The 24,829-nt window shown below is 42.4% G+C and overlaps 1 protein-coding gene across 3 annotated transcripts in view; it reads left to right on the forward strand.

Annotated features, from left to right (window-relative positions):
- LOC103184610 (disabled homolog 2-interacting protein) overlaps positions 1–24,829 on the forward strand; it is an 81,115-nt gene that overhangs the window by 8,149 nt on the left and 48,137 nt on the right. Inside the window, exon 1 of one of the 3 annotated variants that reach the window (XM_007902724.2) lies at positions 16,351–16,380. The exons of 1 other annotated variant lie outside the window; for it this stretch is intronic. The gene's annotated coding sequence lies outside the window, so the exon portion shown is untranslated. Of the gene's footprint in view, positions 1–16,350; positions 16,381–21,322; positions 21,424–24,829 lie in introns of those variants that run through there. One more of the 3 variants, XM_007902726.2, reaches the window with a different exon arrangement.

Consider the following 24,829-nt stretch of genomic DNA (forward strand, 5'->3'; position numbering starts at 1 on the left):
TTCTTCAAGACTCACCTCAATACCCTCCTCTTTGACTGTGCTTTCGATCACCCTGCTGCCCCCCCCCCGTTCTCCACCCTCCCCAATCCCGACCCCCAGCTTGGGTCTGAAACACTGACTGTCCAGCGCCTTGGGACCTCCTCCCAATGCGAAAGGCGCTACACAGATGTAATTCTGTTGTTGTTGTTCCGTCAGTGTTACCGCTTAGTGTCACTGCTCCTCACAATGCTGGGAATTTGGTTTGTGCCAGCAGCTCTTCCATTGAAGGTCCCAAGTTCTTGGTCTTGCTGCCAGGGATAGAATCATGGATAGAATCATAGAATCATATAGCACAGAAAGAGGCCATTCGGTCCATTGCTTCTGCGCTGGCTCCTAAAAGAGCAATCCAACTCAATCCCTCTGGCCCGCTTTCTCTCCATAGCCCTACAATCCTGTCTCCTCCCCAAATACCCATCTACTTCTAATAATAATAATAATAATAATCCTTGCATTTGATATAGCGCTTTTCACGTCGGGAGGACGTCCCAAAGCGCTTCACAGAATACACTGTAAAGTGTAAAGTGAATTGACTGTATATTTGTGGGCGAACAAAAAAAGTTGCAATGGAGACCAGGCTCTAAGCTATAAGTAATTGAGGAGACAAAAAGGAGACACAAAAGATTCGGACTGTAAATTGGATGAAGGAGTTGTGCAATGTTGCCCTATGAGGTTCTAGAGAGAGTGGACGAGAGCATATTCCTCCGCCCCACAGAAGCTGAGGCTGATTGTAACACACCCTCAATTACCATGCATTTGTATTCCACTTGGGTTTGGATATTGGAAGTGGTGCACGTGAAAAAAAACATTAAGAAATGAGACAAAATAACAGAACTGAGGTGATCAAACTTCGAACAAACAGCAAATGAAGCCAACTGTTTTGCTTAGTTGGAGATACATAAAAGGCTGTTATGTAAATAAAGCGTTTCAATATATACATTATTAATATTCAATGAGGTTAGGAATAACATTACCACTCGCCTGTTGCAGTAGCTCCTGTACTCTTTGCTACCTTGGCTCAAGATTAAACTCACCGAATGTGAGCAAATCACAATAAAGAGGCCAAAGAGAGAACACAATCCTACAATTCTTGATCTGATATAGTGCCTTATCGCATTGGAAGGACGTCTTAATGTGCTTCACAGGATATCTATTTTCTAGGGGAACGCAGCAGCCAATTTTCGCACAGCAACATCCTGATTCCAGGTGCCACTGTGAGACTACTGTTACCTTGCAATTATTTGGGAAGTAAGGAAATGTACCTCCTGAGCCACGCCTGGACACTGGACATGAAACCAGATCACCAACTGACCAAGATCATAACTTGCTCCCAAAGACTGCTAAGGCGGGGTTCCTGGGACTCTCCAGTCTGTCCTCTCATTTGTGGATCCGCTCTCTTGCCTACAGTCTGCACGTTGTTGTGCAAGTCCTTGGAGAGCAGCACACAATGCTGGAGACTGCTCTCTTACACTGAACCACGATGTGAATTGGGACAGTTCTCTTGTGTAAAAGTGCATTGGTTGCTTTTACTTTGAAGGTTATCCGACACCCGGGGATAGAGGATGTTCTGTACAGACTACGAAAGCCCATGTAGAGACTTAACATCAGCTGCAAGACTGTAGCCTCCTGCTCCTCTGGCTTTGGAACAAGCCAGATGAACTACAAAGCTCTTTTCCAGCCATGTTGTCCTATAGTTCTTGTGACTTGAGAATATCATTGGTCAGTGAACAGTGCCATGGGGGCGGATGGTGTGAGGTGTAATCATTCCGAGCAGAGTCTGGTTTATTATCTGCTGAGTATAATCATCTATTGGGGGAACTGGTTTATGCTCAGTATTTTGAGAGTCCACTGCATAAACTGAGGCTATATTCTATAAGACCTGAGTACCATGGCTCTGACATGCTGCTGAGCTGATAGATGATTATGGTGGCACTGTTTAAAATATTGAAACCTGCAGCTCTCCATCACATAAGTGGCCTGTTTGGACATAAACTCCACTTATGTTGCTGCTTGCACTCCTAAATCACATAAACTACAGCAGGAGGACCCATACTTGCTGACCTCTGCCAATTCCTCTCCGAACTGGGTACAGGAACCTTCCCATGAGAGGCCTGCTGACACAGCGTTCCCCCAGTATTCACTGTGTTCAATGCCTCTTTATCATCAAAACCTCTGAGATTGGGAACGTGTGTGGTGGAGGGAGTCAGGGAGGGGGCGAGGGTGGGAGGGAGGAAGATGGGCACAGCAGCTACCCTGTGGTGTTATGCTGTATGTTTGGAGTGGGAGAGGAGGGTCGAGATGTGCTTGGGTGCAGAAAACGCATTGCTGGATGTTCGCCTCTCACAATCCGTGCTGCAGTTGTACAGTACTGTATCTCTTTGCGAGTTGGTGATATGAAGACACGCTGTATGTGACCCAATTACATGCCGGCAGCAGAACAGCACAAAACCTTGTGTTGTTGCAAGTTCAAAATGGGTCGGGTTCATCCAAGGTCAGCAGCTGGTGGGAGAAGGAGCGAGCACCGGTTTTCCAGCCTGCAAGGAATGGGATGAAATCAGCTCGGCAAAAATATTGAATAGAAGGTACAGTGATTCCAAATTGCTGAATACAGCCCGTCAGAAAGCTTTAATATTAAAACAATAATCCAAGATTAATCACAGATTGAGGAATCTACTCCAGACAATGGGCACAGAATCTACAAACCGTTCTTGTGCTTTTTGGCCTGCTTACGGTTTTTCCTCAGCAGAAGCCAGGCGAGGTTTAAGATTTATTTGCTGTTGTGCTCTTTGCACAAAATATTGAATACAACACCACCAAATTATATTTGTACAGCGCCTCTCACGTCAGGAGGACATCTTCAGGGCCTTGGGATGTCCTCTCAACGTGAAAGGCGTTTCATTTAATATGAAACGATACTTGCGTTTTGACAAAATTTTTTGGACCCTGAAAGATCAAAAGGTTTTGCATATTTGTCCAACTGCTTTTAAAATGAAAATTTAACCTTTAAAAAAAGAGACACTTGTTCGAGTTGAATGCATTTTACAGCTTCTATGAAGTGTACTAATTGACTGTTGGTGACATAAGACAAATAACAGACAGCCTCAACACAGTTCAATCAATTGATTATCTGTTAATACGGTCCTTTCTCATCATCGTCTTCTGCTTACACTTAGTGGGTACGGGCATGCATTAATTTTAAATCCTTTTGAAGAGTTGTGGTTGAAATGATTCTGGGGTGAAACTAATAGATGAGATTCATTGTGCCGTGACTGGAATACTAACCTATTTCCTGACTGCCATGGGGCTTTGCCTACTCACTGTAACACGCTGTGACATACGTCAAAATTTATTTTTTTTCTGATAGGAGATGTACACGTAAAAATGAAGATTTCAGTCTCTGAAATTGTATTATTAGAAGCTGTAGATAATCGGAAGGCGTATTGTTTTCTGGTCTCTTGCGAAAGTGACATCTGAACTCACTCAGGTGGTGGAGTTCACAAAAAGCACCTGTTGTGGGCGGAAGTCAGAAGATCATTTTAAATCGAGTTTTAAACCTCTCGATCATTCAACCTGAGAATTGCTGCACTATCAGCAGCAGGGTTTATCACTTCTAGTGACAGAGCAATTTTACTTGTGCTCCTTAGGGTATCTGGAACACATTGCTCAATGCCACATGCTTCAAATAGGTTGTGGATATTGGAATCTAAATGTCCGTTGTTCTTACCTGTAACTTACTGAGCATTTCCATCAATCTTTGATGTGTTCATTACTTCATTATAATTAATAAGGTCTGTAAGGTTAAAATATCGCAGCCTATGAGACTTGGGACTGATTGGTTCAACTTCCAATCCTAGTGGGTTTAATCAACTCAACCCTTCTATGGTTTATAAATTGAGGGCCATATGTTGGAGTGTGTGTAATCAGGTCCGCTTGGGGCTAATCGGGATAATCAGAAAGTCACAGACACATATCCTCAAACCTTTGAACCACAGCCCTGATGGGTTGGACCGACCTATCTGGGCAAGTACTGTGTAGTTATGATATAAAGAAGTGTTATTTGCAGAAGTATATTAAGAGATTCAAGTCAAAAAAGTAGATTTTTCTTGGAATAAGCAGAGTCTGGCTATTTTGGACCATATATAGCCTTTTAGAACAGAGTTGAGGAAACATTTCTTCACTCAGAGAGTAGTGAATTTATGGAATTCACTACCCCAGAAGGCTGCAGATGCTCAGTCCTTGAACATCTTCAAGGCTGAGACTGATAGATTTTTTAAAAAACAGAGGTATTAGGGGATATGGGGACAGGGCAGGTAATTAGTGTTAGGTCTGAAGATCAGCCATGATCTTATCAACTGGCAGGGCAGGGCTCGAGGGGCCGAATGGCCTACTCCTGCTCCTAATTCTTATGTTCTTATATATTTTGTTGATGCCACATATCCACTTCAGAAAGATATTGTGTATTTGGTGAATTTACAGCACAAGCTAAGCATTATAGTGTCAGCATTCGTGATTTGTTTGACTTTAAGAGTTAGGGTGTACAGAGAATATTGACTACTTGCCAGAGTCCACATTCCTCACAGCAGCCGATGTAACAGTAAAGGGAATATTGCCCAGCTTCACTCTTTAAAAGCCTATTTTCCCAGCACTTCACAGAATGGTGCATCAAGCCACATCAGTGTAATTGAAGGCGACTGGATTAAACTCAGTCACTAAAACCTCATTAGCAATGAGCCGCCAAATGGAGTTAGTGGGGCAAATGCATGACTTGTCCAGTATATAAATTCACGTGAAAATTATTTAATTTGATTTGCTCTATTAATGTTGCAGCCCGTGTAAAACAAACAGTTAACGCTTTAATAGATTTTATTGTAAACCAAACTACTAATTAATACAATGTGGATGAATCGGCCAGCAGTTCAGACTTTACTTATTCTATTGAGTAGAAATACATTTCATAAGAGAATGTGTGAATAAACCTCAATTCTGCCTGCACTAGTATTTTGTGGAAAATATATATTATACTGTGTCTGTATGTATATATTATAACTTTATATGTTATATATATGTACGTATATACGCATACACAGGGTGACCAAAAAGTCAAGTGATATCTACCCTATTATCTAAAAAAAATCATAATTTCTTTAAAACTTATTAGGGATTGTAATGGTAGCACAACTTTTTTTAATACATATAAATATCAAGAAATTTAATTTTCTGGTGGCTTATCGAAACATCTGAGTTACTTCGCAAATAGTCCACGTTTGGGAATTGTACAGCTGTGCAGCTGTTTGTTGGGAAGGTCATGGTGAAGGAGTGATATAGGATACTCTTGGCAGAGAGCAGGGTTGGCCTGTGCACAGAATAGAACTTAATTCTTGACAAAAGTCAAAACGGTTCTCTTTCCATAAGCATCAAACCCTGAGCGAACATGAACTGATGAGCTCATGGCTGTTGCATTCCCATGTTGTCATCTCCTCTCCAAGTAGACTGATGTCACCGGTTGTTTTTTTGTTTATTACCACAATGCATACTCTCAGCCCAGATTCCAAGCTGGTTCATGTGTTGAATAAATGGCTGATTGCCTACTCTAGTCTACGACTGCATCTAGTTTCATTATGAAATGATAAAAATATATTATTTATATCTACTCGAGTTACTGTTGCAAAGTTAAGTATCTTTTAAGTATCTACCATGCATACTTACTCGCTATATGTTACTCGATGGTGCCTTTTTATGATGCGGTTATAATTCAGTGCTTCTCCTGAGAGGGTCATTTGTTTGAAACACAGATTTAAAACTCTTGTGGCTGAATATTGATAACATCACAGACCAATGAGGTTTACATTTACTGTACTGTAGATCTCGCTTTTCAAGATGGATATATTTAACTGCAAACTTACCAATGCAACACCTACCTTCACATCAACATCTAGAGATCCTGCTTTACTTATGTTGCTTACAAGGAATGTGAATGTGGAATGACCTATCACAAAAGGCTGACAATATTTACCATTGGAAATTCAGGGCAATATTTAGAATTGGATAAATACTTGAGAAAAATAATGCTATGTTTCTCAGTGGAGTCCTGTAGCTTAGTGGTTAGAACGCTTGCCCTACAAGTGAAAGAAGCTGGGTTTGATTCCCGGCAGGGCGAAATGTTACGCAAGTTTCGTTACTCCATACGCCTCTGTTTACGTAGCAATAAGTAGGAACCCGGTTGTTAGTCGCTTGGCGGATCACTTTTCCAGTGGTAATAATCCATTCAAAAAAGTTTTTTTAAATAATAATAATTTGGTGACTCAATCAATGACTGTTTGTGGGACGCTGCAGTGTGCAATTGGCTGCCGCGTTTTGCCCACAAAATATACAGTCAATTCACTTTACAGTGTATTCTGTGAAGCACTTTGAGATGGCTCGAAGACGTGGTGGTAAGGCACTATACCAAATACAAGGAATATTATTATTACTGTATGTGGATAGAAACGAGAGAGTGTGATTTGAACAGATAGCTCCAGTAAGGGGAGCTAATGGCAGCACAGACACATTGGGCAGAATGGCTTCCTCCTGTGCAGTGAATCTATGATTCCATTATTTGCTTTTTTTTGTCTCCTAACAATTACTCAAATTTCCAACATTCTCAGAATTGGTTTATTTAAACGATTGCTTCAGTGAAATGCATCAGCCAAATAATTCTGCTCCAGTCACTATTTTTAGCCAGACTTTAATTTTTCTACAAATGCATGAAATTATGAAATGTAAATCAAATTACATCACTCTTAAAGAATGCACCAGCTGTACAGCTCTTTATTTCCAGTTGTTTATGATGGTGTTTGGCTTTATTGAATAAAGGTGCCATTGTACTCTTTGTTCCCAAGCTTTGAGGATTCATGGATTATTTATTGCCTTCATCTAGGAGGTCTAGAAATGCCATAATTCAAAATAGTTTTGATGCTATTGCCTACTTATAGTGGGTTGGCGGTAAGAATATTTCATATAAACCCAAGGAAAGCTATTTATCATTGCAGACTTATTTCCGTTGCAGAAACACACAGCTGTATTTTTTGTAATAATGTACAGTGGAGACACTCAACTCAATTTAGGTCACGGCACAAAGGCAGTGTCCAGGTCTGTAAGCCATGTAGTTTGATTGTTTCCAAGCAAGGGCAATAATACATAATACCTTTCTCATAAATTTCTGCAGAATTCAAATATCACCAAGCAGCAACATTTATCTGATGGGCAAAGCAACAAAGAAACTTTCCTAGATCTTGATTTAAGACACAAGACTATTTCTCAGCGTATTGGATCTGGAGAAGGAAGGCAGATGAAATCTGGAACACTTGTATGTAGGTTTTGGCAGTACAATGCAATCATTAATAGCATACGAGTTTAATAATTTACATTCATGTGGAGCAGTGGGAGCTTTTCAGAAATATTACGGCCCGAAGCACTCAGTACTATTGCAGTTTCCCTCAACCAGGCGGTTGTAGCTGCTGGTACCCAGGTTGTCTCCATGGCTACAGGCTTTAGTCTTTAGTTGCAAATATAATATTTCAGCTTCATCAAAAGTGTTGTTCCATTTGTCTTTTTATTGAAATTTATATTTTCCCCCGCTTCATTATTCTGTGCTGGTTCTTTAGCCACGGGGCATAACGTGACATTTCCTTCAAACATCGATGAGTTTTGTGCTGTCAGTGTTTCTCACATTGTTGAAATATTGGCTTATGTTAAGGGAATGAATTCATCCTGTTTGTATTCCGTTGGGTTAGTGAGTCCCTTAGCTGGGTGAGGATTGGAATGAAGAGAATTCCCTTGTGTAGATAAATCCTAAAACACATTTAAAATTCCAGGGGATCAGAAGTATACACCCTCTCATTCAGTCTAGACTTATCTTACAGGAAGTGACTATTACTCTAATAGAGGACAGTGTACTTGGCTCGTGTCACGCTTTGGAAAAAGGTGTAAGTATTTATTTCAAATGCTGGCACGAGTTTGAAGATCTTGTGCCATCCATTTTTTAAACAACAACAACTTGCATTTATATAGCGCCTCTCACGCAGGGTAGAATCCCAGAGCGCCTGCTAGTGGCGGAGCACGACCCCAATCTGGGGGAATGGGGGAGGTGACCGTAGGCACGATCGAAGAGGAAGGTCTTCAGGCGCGATCTGGAGATCTGAGGGAAGGAATGGGCAAAGCAGAGGGATAGAGAAAGACTGGTCCAGAGTTTCAGGGCATAGTGGCTGAAAGCACATACACCAATGGTGGAACGGAGGCTGGAGCCACTCGAGTGTGTAGTGGGTTGGGGAGTAAGTAAGCATGTTGGGAGAGGTAGGGAGGTGCCAGGGCATGAAGGGATTTGAAAACAAGTGTGAGCTGTGTAATATGATGAGTAAAACTCTTTTGAAAGTATATTACAAACGGAAAACATCCGCTATTCACCTCCATCAGGGACTTGTTGTGCTGTTTTCATGTCTGAGTAAATACTCACTTGGGATCAGGTGCCTAGCCATCATCATTCAAGCAATTCTAACTACAGAGAACAACTCAAATACATGGAAATTACAAGCAAATGTTTCTTTCGTGACAAATTGGAGGACAGGCCTGGGAGTTGTTTGATGAAATTAGTCCGTTCTGTTTGACTAAGAATAATTGTTACTCTCAAACAGAAGGAAGCAAGTTCTGAGAAAAAAGCCATAATTGTGTAAGAAAATAGTGTTCAGATTTGAAATGAGACCAACTGGGTAAAAGTCTAGGAAATTGTGCAATATAGTTACGAATATTGGAAGAGGAAAGGTTCATAGGTTTGTAGCAGGTTTTTTAATTCTGCTTTCCCACCTTGTCTCTATACGTCTTTATATTATTATATTTATTATTTCTCAAATATCCTTCTTAAGCCCGGAGTGTACTTAAGACGGCTGTTCGTGTGGCAGGCGCTATATAAATGCCAGTTGTTGTCTCTCTCCCTTTGAAATCTCAATTGATTCTGCATTCATGGCCTTCCGGAGTAGTGCATTTCACAGGTAATGGAAAATGAAAGGAAAAAGATGAGTGGTTGAAAAGAGCCCCTTCTTCCCCCTCCACCCCTGCCCCAATCATAGATAGATGGGATGGGGGTAAGAGAGAGAGAGCGAGAGAGAGAGTTGTTTTAGTTTGTAAATGACAGTTTTTTACTGAGAGCCAGAGTGCTGGTATAATTTTGTCTATTATTACAGCGTTCCTACATTCCACTTGTGATTGTGAGTTGAAGTGCCTCTACGTGGGTAACAGTTAGTGCGAGAAAGATTGTCGTTTCAGAGCTGGTTAAGTTGCGATGAAAACCAACTCTTACAAAAAAAAAAAAAATTTTATTCAAAAACGCAGAAAAATTGGAGCCAGTCAAAACAACAGAGGCGATTGGAATCCCAAATTCTGATGATAGGCTGCTGACGTTGCTCACGCAAACTAGCTGTTACATTTGCCTTCGTAACGATATTCATCTCCTCACCTGTTATTCTTCTACATGAAAGGTGCTGCAGTACTTACATGTAAGTTAGTGTATTTAATGGTTCTTAAATACTGCAAAAGGCCAAGCAAATGGCAACTGTGTGGCAGAAGGCACAGTGTAAATCTTAACATTGATCTAAAAAACAAGTGCTTTTGTCATTTAGACTGTATCTTCAGAAGCCGATTCCTGTCGTGTCGTGATCCTGACATTTGCTTTGCCGGTAATGAAAAAGATCTTGCAACAGAGTCCAAGCCAATGTACTCTCCGTCCCCAACGCCTGCTATCTCTGACCTTTGATGTTCTCTCTGCGTGGTCCTCATATAAAAAAAATGCATATTTGATCTAAAACGACGCGTTTCTCACATGGTTGTGTTGACACTCCTTCATCTATTCATTATATTTTTTAAAAATATCCTGCTATGAGAGTAGCATACTGGGAACTCACAGAGACTACCTATCAGGGGACCTGTTAACTAACTCAAGGGGATTAAATGCCTCCATTTGAACTGTGATTGTGGTTAAATGCCCATCAATCTACTATTTAGGCACTAATGTTCGTCATGAGACGCAGAGGAGTCCCTATGGTAGCTTAATGCAGCTTGTGTGGGCTCTTATCAAAGGAAGACAATTAAAATACATTCTTAAAATGAGGATGTGTGGCCATCCATTCGTACATTGACACCAGCACAATATCCATTAGATTATTAACCAGCTCCCCTCTCTATTTTTGTTCCTTTATTTCTGTTCCTGACCATCCAATAAATCAATTTCAAAATCAATACATTCATCAGTGTGCATTCTAAATGTCAGCAACTACAAATCTCTTAGTAAATATTGTGCAGGTGTTATTTTCACTTAGCAGCAGTTATTTGTTGCCATATCAATAAATGTACCAGTGTAGATTTGCTCTGCCATCTATTCACTGTATAACTGGCAACTCCGTATGACTGCCAAACAATGTAATTCCCAGTTCGTGAGAGCAGGTAAAGATATTCTGCTATCTGTTTCTAATGATATCCCAATTTCTACAACTTTCTGTACTCCATGTTATTTTGATAGAAACATTCACTAATATAATCAGTTTCATTCTTCCCAAAGTATATGCTTGACTCTACGTTAAGTACAGATTGGATACATGCCTCTCTTAACCTCTTTATTAAATGCAGCAAATGTCAGCCTTGATGTTGTCCAATTTGATCTCTGTTAATAATAGACTAAATAAATGTTTCAGCATTGAATTGAAAAGGTCTGAGAATCACTGTACCTACTCCAGAGAGTATAAAGGTCAATTATTAATCAACAACTAAACCAATTCTGCAACAGCCTTCAGAACCCTACCATCTAGGAAAATAGCATGCTGTTTTATAATGCTTATAGAAAGAATGAACAAGTTAGAATTCAGTGCTCAGATTTCTAAACCATGTCACTATGATTTTAATATATATATTTGGAACCATTCACCTCCATTTGTGTTGACTAAAATTGTAATCTGGGATTGCAGTGATGCACCACAGACATCGGTCATTTACAACCCAATTCTGCCATTTTAAGACAATTCTAAATTTCTTTGGGAAAGTTGATATTGAGTAGGTTGCTGTTTTTTGCTGTAAGCTGTGGGAGCTTTTTTGCTCCCACACATCACTGACATCATAAACCTGTCCCTCTCCTCTGGCTCTGTCCCCATTCCATTAAAAACTGCCATCATCACGCCCACCCTGAAAAAACCCTCCCTTGATGCGTCGCAGCTATCAAGCTACCGGCCCATCTCCAACCTCCCCTTTCTCTCCAAAGTCTTGGAAAGAGTTGTCGCCTCCCAACTGCGCTCTTTCCTCTCCACCCATTCTCTTTTTGAACCCCTTCAGTCAGGTTTCCGTGCTGCTCATAGCACAGAAACTGCCCTGGTCAAGGTCACCAATGACATCCTGACCATCTGTGACCAGGGCTCCCTCTGTCTCCTCGTCCTCCTCGACCTATCGGCAGCATTCGATACGGTCGACCACACTATCCTACTCCACCGCTTGTCCTCCCACCTCAACCTTCAAGGCACTGTCCTTGAATGGTTTAGGTCGTACCTTTCTCACCGTCTTCACTTCGTCTCAACGAATGGCTTCTCCTCCACCCCCCGTACTGTCTCATGTGGTGTCCCTCAGGGCTCTGTCCTCGGTCCCCTCCTCTTCACCCTCTATATGCTCCCCCTCGGTGACATCATCCGCAAACATGGGGTTAACTTCCACATGTATGCGGATGACACCCAACTCTACCTTTCCTCCTCTACTCTCAACTCCACGACCACCGATGTCCTGACAGCCTGCCTGTCCGACATCGAGTCCTGGACGAGAGACAACTTTCTTCAGCTCAACGTGCAAAAAACCGAGGCCCTCCTGATTGGCTCACGTCAGCGCCTCCGCACCTCAGGCGCTGACACCATCAGCATCCAAGGCTGCACTCTCCACCTCTCAAAGCCAGTCAGGAACCTCGGCGTTTTGTTCGACCCTGAGCTGTCCTTTCTCCCTCACATCCGCACCACAACTGGCACCGCCTTCCATCACCTCCGGAATATCGCCAGATTACGGCACTACCTCACCCCTCACGCTGCTGAAACCCTGGTTCACGCCTTTGTCACCTCAAGGCTGGACTATGGGAACTCTCTCCTCGCCGGCCTTCCCGGCACCTCCCTCCACAAGCTGCAGGTCATTCAGAACTCTGCAGCTCGTGTACTGTCCCGCACCAGGCTTCGGGACCACATCACTCCCACCCTCGCTCGCCTCCACTGGCTCCCCATCCCCCAGAGGATTGATTTCAAGATCCTCATCCTCACCTACAAGGCCATTCACGGCCTTGCTCCCTCCTACCTCTCCAACCTACTATCCCCCTACCTACCTGCCCGTACCCTCCGTTCCTCTGGCTCCGGTCTGCTCCACGTCCCCCGCCCCAACCGCCCTACTATCGGTGGTCGGGCCTTCAGCCTCTCAGCCCCGAGGCTCTGGAACTCCATCCCCCAGTGCCTTCGCCTTGCTTCCTCCCTTTCCTCCTTCAAGGCCGGTCTCAAAACCTTTCTCTTTGACCGTGCCTTCAGCTCCCCTCTCGACTCTCTTCCTCCTCCTCGCTCCCTCCCTTCCCTCCCCTCACCCTGACCATTTCCCCCTCCTCTCTCCCTCCCTTCCCTCCCCTCACCCTGACCATTTCCCCCCTGCTCGGGTCATGACCCAACTGTGCAGCGCCTTGGGACGTCCTCCTGACGTGAAAGGCGCTCTATAAATGGAATCTTGTTGTTGTTGTTGTTGTTGTAATAATTATAATGAGGAAAGAGAAAGTACAAGGAGGGATAGCCTTCTGGCCAGTCAGGGATTTACTTCTGATTGGTACTCCATCCATACTGTTTCTTTGCTGTTAACGTTTGGTCTTTATTTAGAAGAGCAGGAGAGGAGAGTGAGAATAGATTAGGTGGCTCATGTACATAAGTACATAAGAATTAGCTAGGCGAAAGAAGACCAAGGTCCATCCAGTTCACTTTCCACCATCCTGGTAGGCGCATGACATGTCTTGTCTCAAACTATATATTATATCCCAGGATATTATTTCCTAACAGAAATCTATCTCATTTGTTCTTGAATGTGGAGTAAAACACCATCACAGACCTTTTGGGTTGTGCAGCCTGTTTTCATGGTGTGATCTCACGTTCCACAATTGGAATGCAATTTGGGGCACGATCCCGGGATAGAGCACCTTGCACTACAGCCCCCATTCCACCTTTGGGCGAGAGAGCAAGATGGGGAAATAATCGCACAGTCCTTGTTTCAAGTGCACTGCCTGAGCGGGAAAGGCTGCGATTCTGTAGCTCTCTGAAACAAAGGATGCTAATAGGTTTGGAGAGAGAGAGAAGCAGCAATTTACGGAAGAGAAAGTGCTATTGCTGCTCCTATTGCAGGCTGGAGGAAGAAACCTTTCTGGAATTGTACAATAGCCTATGGGGATTAAATTAAATGGAAATGCAGTTGAGAAGGAAAGTGTTATTGGAAATGTTACTATTACCTGCTCGGTGACAGCAACACATTATGCGGTGTGCTTGTAATTTGGTGAGAACTCATTTCCCTGCAGGGCAAAAAACGGTAATTGCTGTTAAACAAAGCTGTACATGCTATTATACACAAGGCGTTCTGTATGGGCTAGGTACTGGAGGAGGCCATTCAGTCCATCGATCCTACTCGGCCAGTTTTATTAATAATAATAATAATAATCCTTGCATTTGATATAGCGCTTTTCACGTCGGGAGGACGTCCCAAAGCGCTTCACAGAACACACTGTAAAGTGAATTGACTGTATATTTGTGGGCGAACGCGGCAGCCAATTGCGCACAGCAATGTCCCACAAACAGTCGTAGATTGAAAATGACCAATTTAATTATTGTTTTTGGTTTTTTGGAGGGATTATTATTAGGCGTGTGGAGTAAGGAAACTTGCCCAAGGTTTCGCCCTGACCAACAGAGAGATTTTAACCCCATTCTGTATTCTCATCTGTGTGATGAAAAGTTTCTAATCTCAGTTCTACCGGCCTTGCTCCTATGTTAAGATTCTGACCCCTTGTTTTGGACAAGGTAGGTGGGAAATATCTGCTTTGAGTCAATTAAACTCAACGACTGACTTTTAACCCTGAGACATTGACTTTCTCCTACCCAATGATGCAAAATAATTGCTTTTTGATTGACCAGGAGTTTTCTGTAATAAACAATAAAGAATTGGGTGAAACTTGTGATCTGAGATACAGCAGCATCAAATGTACAGGTAACAAATGTTTTTAGGTCCTACATTGCTTGTTTTTTACATGCATAACATTTGGATGTTGACATGTGTTGAATTACACATGAAAGGCAGATATAAAAACATTTGGTTTGTTTTGCTCGAAATGCATGAAAATAAACCAGTTTTCGTTACTTATTCAGTGTAAATTGAAGTAACGGTACTTTTAAAATCCATCATTGTGAACTGAGGAAAAATATTTGAGGAAGTACGAGCTTGTGAGAGAGCTGCAACTACAAACCTCTCCGCACCCTTTGCAGAACCAGCTGTAAGGCAGGCACAGTTGTGTACTGACTGAACAGTGCATAGATTTTGAATGTGATTAATACTATACTGCACTGTTCACACACTGCACACCACATTAATCTGGAACGGCTGGTGTCACTTTATGCGCTGTATCCGCTTTGGAAACCAGTTGCAGGATTCCCAGATCAGTGGTGCGTGTGATGTCATTAAAGGTTCACAGCTGATTCCCGGGTTTGTTTAGACATAAAGCGAAGGCTTTGTAATGCAATATTGAAATCAATGAGCCAACAGAAAGTTGCCCATTATTAAACATGATGTGCATTTTATGACTAAATCAATCTCAGCCACTTCAGCCCCACTTTCACATTTTATGAGCTGATGACTGCTGGTTTTCCACACTAAATTATTTTGTTTTTACTCGACGTTGAGCAGCAATTAGTTTATCAAATCAAACGTGTAGCAAGCGAGTGGATGGAGGTGCACTGATCCAACCAGTTGTATCACGCTTCCTTCCTGCAGCTGAGAGACCTTTATTCCGGTTTCAGTGGCGTAATAATGATAATAATCCTTGCATTTGATATTGTGCCTTATCACGTCGTTGAGACGTCTCAAAGTGCTTCACGGAATATACTGTAAAGTGAATTGCATGTATGTTTTGTGGGCGAAATGTGGCAGCCAATTGTGCACAACAGTCCAAGAAACAGTCATGGATTGAGAGACCAAATTATTATTCTTTAAAACAGGTGTGCAGCATAACGAAATAATGTTTGATGTAGTGCCTTATTGCATAGTGAAATTAATTCTAAAAGCAGCGTATCTTGTTCAGTTAGTGATCGACATTGGAGACATTTTTTTCCGTCAGTGGAGGTTTATTCCTGCTGTTCATTCCTTCATACTGAGATGTACTTTCCTCCTACAATGTTATCCTGTGTTTGTGTGTATTAATTGCCATTGGGTTTTGCATTATTGGGAGCATCGTAATACCCAGTCCTTATGGAATTAATAAACATGTCATCCTAGTCCGTAATTACAATTAAATTATGCTTTAAGCAGGTTGTGCTACCCCGTGGGGAGATGGATAGAGGGAGCGCGAGCGAGAGGAGGCAGTGTGATTCTGATAACCAGTTAGAATATCGTAAGGTGTTGCCATAGTAACAAAATCTGGACCTACATCATCTGCAGTACTCGACTTGGGAAATCAAAGGTGCTGGCAAAAATGCACAAAAGATTTATCTGCAGATATCCCATGGTAACAGCTACCCAGAAACACACCTTTCATTACTGCACACACACAGCAATCCTTGTTGCCACCCTCTCTGCCTGTCTGCTTGGCGAAGTGTCAATACTCCACACTGTAACGTGCAACTGTTGTACAAACACAAGGCAGGTAGAGCTCCTGACTCTCCCGAGTACTGCAGAGCAGTTTCGTAGGAAGCAACGGAGACAGTTCTCTGTGTGGACGCCGCCCTGTTTACACTGCAGGACGGATCCCATAGTACAAGTGACAGCGAAAGAACAAGCAAGATTTCAAGCCGCACACAGCCAGAAAATAACGCTGTCTCCAGAGGCAACTGTCTCCGTTCCCTGTTCATGCCAAAGATTCAGCACAAACCCACACCAGGTGGCAAAGCCAGGATTTCCTGCTCTACCAGATTGACTTCATCCGGGTTTACAGGCTGGGACTCGCCCGTGAACTGTTGAGAGCTCTGGTCACTGATTTAAAAGGGATCTCGAAGCAACGTAGTGAAATTTCGTTTTTTGGGATGGTTCAGTAATGAGTGGAAAGCATCAGTATAATCAGCGGTTGAGAATAAAGTGAGTGTTCACAAGATTTCATCCTTTTGGAATTTGTATCCTTATCTTCCAATTACAGCATCAGATATTTCTTAAATGAGTCTCCAGTTCTGTCCTCGGCTGCCAGATGTTAATTATCCTCTGTATAAAGAAATATTACATGATATCTGTCCTGAAATTGTCTTTCAAAATCCTAAATCTGAAGCCTCTCATTCTGTTGTGTTAGCATTTGGTTCTGGGGTTTATTTTCTGCAGCCAATTTAGTATCTATATGATCGTTGCTGAGAAGTCTCTTTTCAAGGCTTGTCGTTGTTCATACAGCACATCCTGTAGCTCAATGGTTGTGGAGTCGTTGTGGAGTGCTGTAGTGGTTAGAGCACTCGCCTCGCAAGCAAGAGACCGGGCTTCGCAAAACCTTGGGCAAGTTTCCTTACTCCACACGCCTGATAATAATCCCTCAAGAAAACAAAACAATAATAAATTGGTCACTCAATCCACGAATATCTGTGGAACGCTGCTGTGCGCATTTGGCTGCCGCATTTCACCCACAAATATACAGTCAATTCACTTTACAGTATATTCTGTGAAGTGCTTTGAGACGTCTAGAAAACGTGAAAAGCGCTATATCAAATGCAAGGATTATTATTATTCCTTTAACAGGGCAGATCAGCTTTTATGCACATATTTACTATCTTTGGGCAGCTCACTTATTAGCAGAACTCTACACCGTACTCTAGTTCAGTCTGACCAGACTATTATAGAAATTTAAGCATGACCTCTGGGTCTGTGTGTCAAGTTAAACTAAGTGGGTTGGAAAGAAAAGAGTTAAAGCAATTGACAGATGTTGGTAAACGCACGGCTAGTGTAATCAGTCAGTGAAATGTGTGTATAGCGTGTGCAGACTATGGAGTTCTGTCGCCCAGTGGTTAGAGCACTTGCCTCGCAAGCGAGAGACATGGGTTTGATTCCCGGGCAGGGCGAAATGTTGGGCAACTTTCCTTACTCCACACAGCTCTGTTTACCAAGCAGTAAATAGGAACACGGTTGTTAGTCGATTGGCAGATCACTTTTCCGGGGATAATAATTCCTTTTTTTAAAAAAAATTGGTCACTCAATCCACGACTGTTTGTGGGACACTACTGTGTGCAATTGGCTGCTGTGTTTCACCCACAAAATATACAGTCAATTCAATTTACAGTATATTCTGTGAAGCGCTTCGAGACCTCTCAAAGATGGGATTAGCCTCTATGCAATGATTATTATTATTATGGAAAACAGGCACTTTGATAAGCACAGGCCACATCGTCAATCCCAGGAATATTTGTACTTTGCTTTATCAGAGCACCTTGTTCATATTAGCTCACCTCTGAAGTGAACTTTGTCTGACTTGAAGCACGCTGTGTTATTTGAGTCCTATCCCAGGTATGGTGGGTTTTCGCCGTCTGACTGCTCATTATGAATCATTTTTTCCTGTTCTTTGTGCTTTTCATTCAGTTACTTCATTAATTTTTAACCTGCAGCTTGTGGTAAATTGGAGTCCACATGTTCACACTTGTTCTGGATTGGGATTCAGCTAAAACCAATTCAACTCCTCTCCGCAGCCTTGACTTCAGAGATAGTGCGGTAATCCTCATCGCCTTAATTGTGTAAGAAAAGATCTAGTAAAACATGAAGTGAGATGTAATAATGTGTAAAATAGCGGTCAACGTGAAGCTGCTATCACATTGCAAATACTTGGTGATTGAATTCTCTCAGCACCAGATCCTTTCTGCTGTAAAGTGACATTACTGTGAGGTTGATGTGTGCACATGCTATGATGGAATGGCTATAACCCAGTGAAGCATAACTAATGTGATGTATATAAATAGTACACATTGGAAAAGTGATGGATATGCCGGGCATTACAGTAAGTGATAAACAATAAGTTTCTGGTGAAAGTTGCCAGATAACATTTGCTGTCCTCTGGTAAATGTTTTTAAATGAATCCTCTTCTGCATCACTTTTATATGTGGGTGTCTGTTAGCTGCTGACTTTATAAGATTCTAATTTTGTTCCCATTTTTGGTGGTGCTTTGCTGCGTTTGGAAAATGACGGGAGGAAAAAAGACTGTTTAACAAGTCCCCATTATCAAAACAAATCTGCTGATGTGAGTTAGAGGCCACGACACAGTGGCTCGATGCAGAATTGCTGCTTTGACTCCCGAGTGCACTTTTTCCACAGCCCCAGTAACCTGATAAACATCTGCTTCAAGCCTCTGAGCTGGAAATTTTCTGGCGAGTTTTCAGGAGGAAACGGTCTCGCTTGGTCGCACAAAGGCCATTTCCTCCCAGGACGCTAAAAGGAAGGAAGTGAGTTGAAAAAAATAATATGGAAGGGAGACAATTGTGTGACAAGCACTCTGCTCTCTGGTGTAGTGGACATGGCAGGTGTGACGACGTGAAAAAAACGGAGCTCAGGAGCTGATGTGCGATGTTTGTCGGGGAAATAGTGCAGCGAAGATGTACTGTAGCAGGTGTGCGGGTGCCAGAACCAAATCACATTGTGACAAGTGACACAATATCATACTGTGCAAACTGAATCGCTTATGCCTGTGGTCTGCAGCTAACGGTTTGTTTAGTTTGAAAGCCAATTGCTTTGAAACTGGTTTGCTAACAGCGACCAGTTTTCCTCCACGGTTTAGTTCTGTCACTAAATGTGCTCCAGGGTAACTCTCTTAAGTGTGATTCTTCAGTCTTCCTGTACCTGGCACATTGTGCAAACAACAAACTGCTGTTCAGTGGAATGCACAGCATTGGCCCACTGGCTCAATGTCGCAAGGCATGGTGTCGGCATGTGATTGTAGCAGCTCTAGTATTGGACTCCTGTTGCTTAGTGATTAGAGCACTCGCCTCACAAGCGAGTGGACTGGGTTCGATTCCCGGGCAGGACAAACCCTTTTGCTTAGTTTTCATACTCCATACCCCTCTCTGTGAGCCTAGCAGTAAGTAGGAACCCGGTTGTTAGACGCCTGGCGGATCCCTTTTCGATGTTGCAATGCAAGGATTGGTACTATTTTCACAATTTAATCTTGAATCCTGAATCCTCCTTGCTGTTCTTCACTAACCCTTCAGCATCCTTTTGTAAGTTAGGTTCCAGTACACATAGTGTGATGTAGACTGTCATACATGTTCTTATAGCAGAAAGTGTTGTTTGTTTCAAGAAACAAATTAAATAGATTTTTGTTAGAAAATAAAATCTCGGAACACGACAAGTCAAGCCACTGCTAAGATGGTGGGAGGTGAACTGGAACTTGATCTTCTTTTGCCTTGCAGATTCTTATGTGCTTACGTGATGGCCACCTCCACCCTTAGCTTGATTTGCAGGCAGGGTTAGGGAAATAATAATAATCCTTGCATTTGATCCTTACATCTTATCAGGTCTTCGATACGTCTCAAAGCACTTCACAGAATATGTGCTGTGGATTGAGGATCATTGAGATGCCCAGCTGATCACACAGGCCATGGTGCTGGCAGCATGCACCAGCCAAGTCTCAAACTCCTCCAGATGTGCTACATTTAACATCAACATTGCAAAAAAAAACAAAATGAAATAGCATGCAACTGCTTTAATGACTGGTCTCCTCGGCACAAGGCGCGGTCACTAATTATCTGCGAATATTTCCTCGTTGTTAACTTTGATTTCGCAAGTACGTTTTCGCCAAACCCATTTTGTATACATTTCAAGATTTGATCTGAAAGTTTTGAATTCCTAAACGGAAATCCAAAATCTCTTTCCACTGGTCTCTGAGCAGTCCTATCTCCCATCAGTAAATCCTCCTTATTAGTTGACAGGAGGCGAGCTATTCCATAAACTCAGGAAACATTCACTCTTAATTACTAAGATTTGACGTTAGATAATCTCAGAATTAAAGCTACAGCAGGCGTTCTGGGATAATACCACCTGCCGTGTGCACTAGGCAGACTTGCTTTGCTGTTTCCACAACCGTATTGGGAGTACCGTGCTGTATGTCACTAGATTTAAACAGCTCATGAACCACCGCTACAGAATAAAGCAGGTTCTCTAGTTTTATTATTATTGTTAATAATAATAATAATCCTTGCATTTGTTATAGCGCCTTATGATGCCTTCTAGACGTCTCAAAGCGCTTCACAGAATATACTGTAAAGTGAATTGACTATGCTTTGTGGGCGAAACGTGGCAGCCAATTTGCACACTGCAATGTCCCACAACTAGTCGTAGATTAAGTGACCAAATTAATATTATTTTGAAAGGATTATTACCCCCGGAAAAGCGATCTGTCATTTGATTAACAACCGGGTTCCTATTTACTGCAAGGTATGTGGAGGCATGTGGAGTAAGGAAACTTGCCCAACGTTTTGCCCTGCCTGGGAATCAAACTGCTCTAACCACTAAGCTACAGGATTCCATAATAATTGTATTATATCTGATGCTTGTGAAGGATACACATTTACATCGGAGTCCTGTAGCTTAGTGGTTAGAGCACTCACCTTGCAAACAAGAGGACCTAGGTTTGATTCCTGGGCAAGGCTTAGGCAAGTTTCCTTACTCCATACGCCTCTTTACCTGGCAGTAAGTAGGAATCCGATTGTTAGTCGATTGGCAGATCACTTTTCCGGGGGTAATATACCCTTCAAAAAAAATAATAATCATAATTTGGTCATTCAATCCACAAGAGTTTGTGGGACACTGCTGTGCGCAATTGGCTGCTGTGTTTGACTCACAAAATATACAATAAGTTCCCTTCGCAGTATATTCTGTGAAGCGCTTTGAGACGTCTCGAAGACGTGATAAGGCGCTATATTAAATGCAAGGATTATTATTGTTAATATTACATTGTAATCAATTCCTTTGGTCTAGAACTTATTCTTTATATGTTGACCTTATATGGAGCCCATTGTTTGTGAATCCTTGAGACTCAAAACTCCCATTTCCTGTTAACAGTAACTGGTGTGGGAAAGTCAGCCGCTGCAGTCTAACTCTTCCAGTAATGTCAGTGAGTTGCAAAGGGGCACGAATAATGTTTTAATCGGAACAATATGACTGGTAAGTAAGTGTCTGTGGGGCACCGTGAATGTATGATGAGGGTCAGGAAATCCAAGTTCCGGTTGCTAAAATACTAGCGAGTTGGCAGACAGGAAAATAAATGTATTTTTTGATTGTGATCTTGTTGTGAAAAAAACAGCTTTAAAATGAGAGGGAAAATGACTTGAGTGAACTGAGAACAAACACATTGCTGGTTGATGAGATCGTGCTGTCGGGTTTTAGTTCATTATTTTTGCCTTTTATGTACGGATTTATGCACAGTGCGTGGAGGGTAATTTTAATGCAATTCTAATTAACCACAAAGAAACGGTAAAAACATTTGCTGCTGATTCTCTAGGTTACAGTATGGTACGCACTGTACTGTTGAATTCCAGACATTTACACGCCAGAAGCTCAGTGCAGTTTGAACTACAAGCCCTTGATCCCGGTTTGGGATCAGTGAGGTGCAGTGTGTTAATGTGAGGGGTCCAGTGTTTGTGCAGTGGTTTAATGTGGGTTCCAGGTTGGGAACAGCGAACCCAAAGCTACAAGGTAAAGGCTGAGATTCACACAGAGAGTTCAGAGCTGGATTATTTCTCCCTGGCTGCTGGAGACAGAGAGCGAGCTCAGTATTGGTCACAGTTTCCTCTTGGAGAGGCCTGCGATCGTTTTGAGAAAGTGAAACACTTCTAAATCCTGACACAGAAAGGAGTAACATCCTCTCCAGCTGGCTCGGTGGCCTTAAATTCCGCAGTCAAATCTCACAAAGATTTATGTACAGTTCTGCAGCCAATTAATCACACCACATTGAGGCATAAATTAATCATTCTAGTGACGAGTATTTGAATAGGAATTCAGCAACAACTTGCACCTCTCATGCAGGGTAAATTGCTCTTAAACCAAATTCAACACAGGATCGCAAAAATTGTTGTCTTTTCTCTGAGTTTGCATTTGGGTGTGTTTACCAGTAGTGTAACATGACTGACACTGAGATCTCTGCACTTATTGTTCTCAAAGGAAAACCCTGGGAGTTCAGAGATCACAGAATCAGTGTTTCTTAGAGACCCGAGGGGCATAATGCACAGGGACCTCAGCCTCATCCTTACTGTGAAAGCATTTACTGGCGAGCAGGAAGGCCATGCGGTAGTAAATGGTGTCTGCATCTTTTAGTGGCTTGCAATTTGTAGCCAGTCACTTTTGTTGTAAATTATGTGTGGGGGGATTTACTGTGCAGTTTTTGTGGCAATTTGGGTTTAGTGTCCTGTAAATAATTTGAACATAAATCTCTTCTTTCCCCCAAAAAGCACGCTCCGTGCAACAACCTGAAAATTCCTCTGGGCACTATCCTCTCCTAGCGTGCCTAGTGTAATGGTCTGTCTTTCACCTCCACTGTCTGACTCCCTGTAGCTCTATTTCAGTGTCATTTGTGACCGTCAGTAAAGCGTGTTTTGCATATAATTTGTGAGCGTTTCGCCCCACAAAATACACAGTCAATTCACTTAATACACAGTCCCTACACTTTACAGTGTACTCTGTGAGGTGCTTTGAAACATCTCGGAGACATGATAAGGCTCTATATCAAATGCAAGGATTATTATTTATATTATTATAATCCTACAACTGTCATTTCCCTCCCCGCCCTTTGTTTTCTCCTTAAATTGTATATCTTCTTCAGGAGCTGCTAGTGGAGGAAACACTTTTAACATATTCTACAATAATAATATCTAATAATAAACCTTGTGTTTGATATGGCGTCTTATCAGGTCATTTAGACGTCTCAAAGCGCTTCACAGAATATACTGTTAAGTGGATTGACTGTATATTTTGTGGGCGAAACGTGGCAGTCAATTGCGCACAGGAGCGTCCCACAAAAAGTTGTGGATCGACTGATCAAATCTCTTCACACCTATTATTACCTGCATTACCTTTTCGGGTTATCTTCCTCCTCCTCCTCTCCCACCCCCCTGCGCTCCACCACGAACATTAATTTCCCCTCCCCATCTCTTCCTGTTTCTTCCTGAAGCCAATTGTGGCTCAGGCAGTTTGTCCTGCAAACCACAGCTGGACTGCAAATCTGTGTAGAATTTGAGGCGCTGTACCAATAATCACTCGGAAACTGGCAACTCCTGAACGGAGACAGTAGTTTGAATAACTTTTCTTTGCACTCACTCTTGAATTGTGTTGAATGTACATTGACTAATTCATTTATACTGAAGACTACAATGTGCAGAGCTACTTGCGAGTTTGGTCTCGTTATTCTATGGTTTTCATCTTTAACATTCGACGCAATATTAATTTTGTGCTGTGATTTTCACGCAATGCGAATGAATTTACTATTCAGTGATTAAGTCCATCCCAATTATTTCCAGCTTTTTAAACAAATGCTGGTTCAGGAAGTGATATGCAGCCATGCTGACGGCGTGCAGGACAGTGGATTAAAAGCACTCCCGCCTCTGAATGCCCACTGCAGAAAGTAGGTCACTAGACAAGCACACATCATTTACGGTGGTTGACCTTTCCTCAGTGTCAGGAAAGCACAGGAAAGCGCTTTTACTCTGAATGCTGCAAACTGCTGGCTGCAGCAGACAGCTTTATTTCAGATTGCTGCCAACCAGTAATGACTATTTCACATCCTGTTTACCGCACTTGTATCCGTGCTTTATGCAAACCAAATATTCGGTGTCATCTACATTTAGTTCAAGAAGCGCAGATGACAGTACCAGTGGTTTGAGTGCCAGGGATTTCTATACACTTCTATGACCGGTTGGTGACAAATCGTGTACACAGTTCAGTTGTGCTGTTCTCGTGCTGCTTTTAGTTTGTCTGTGGAGGCAGCTAGCGGTGGTTTTCCTGGCTCGTAATCCGGCAAGATCCAACTCTGGATCGGATCTGCCTTTGTCTCCACCTGAAGTAAGTAAGATGCTCAGTGCCTTGGCAGACAGAGACTATAACAATGTCATTGTGTTAGTATCACATTGATGTCGAGGCTTTTGTGCAGAGGCAAGCCCATGTGAGATTTTGGGGGTGCAACCATAATAGTAACGGTAACACAGTTACCTGATTTTTGCGCTGCCTGCCTCCGCTAGTTATTTGAGCAGCAAAGAAAACCAGAATAAACCACCTTTAACGGTATATTGTGGAAGCATGAATATCTGGACGTCATCATGGGACTTGCACAGTAGTGTCAAGGCATCTGCTCGTATGCAGAACGTCATTCGCCACAGGCGGTCTCCGGAGATGAGAAAGTCAGATAAGCTTTGCTGTCAGCTTTTGGGGACTCAGTTCCACAACGATGCGAAGTTTAACGATGTTAAAGCATCTTACTGTAGCCTCCGGTTTAGTTTAAGTTTAATGTCAGAGCAACTTCTGGTGTCTAGCTGGGACTAATGTGAGCTGCTGGTAGGCTGGGTCCCTCTGGTTTGTGTCG

Source organism: Callorhinchus milii, unplaced genomic scaffold (assembly GCF_018977255.1).
Source record: "Callorhinchus milii isolate IMCB2004 unplaced genomic scaffold, IMCB_Cmil_1.0 Scaffold8, whole genome shotgun sequence".
Classification (NCBI taxonomy): Eukaryota; Metazoa; Chordata; class Chondrichthyes; order Chimaeriformes; family Callorhinchidae; genus Callorhinchus; species Callorhinchus milii.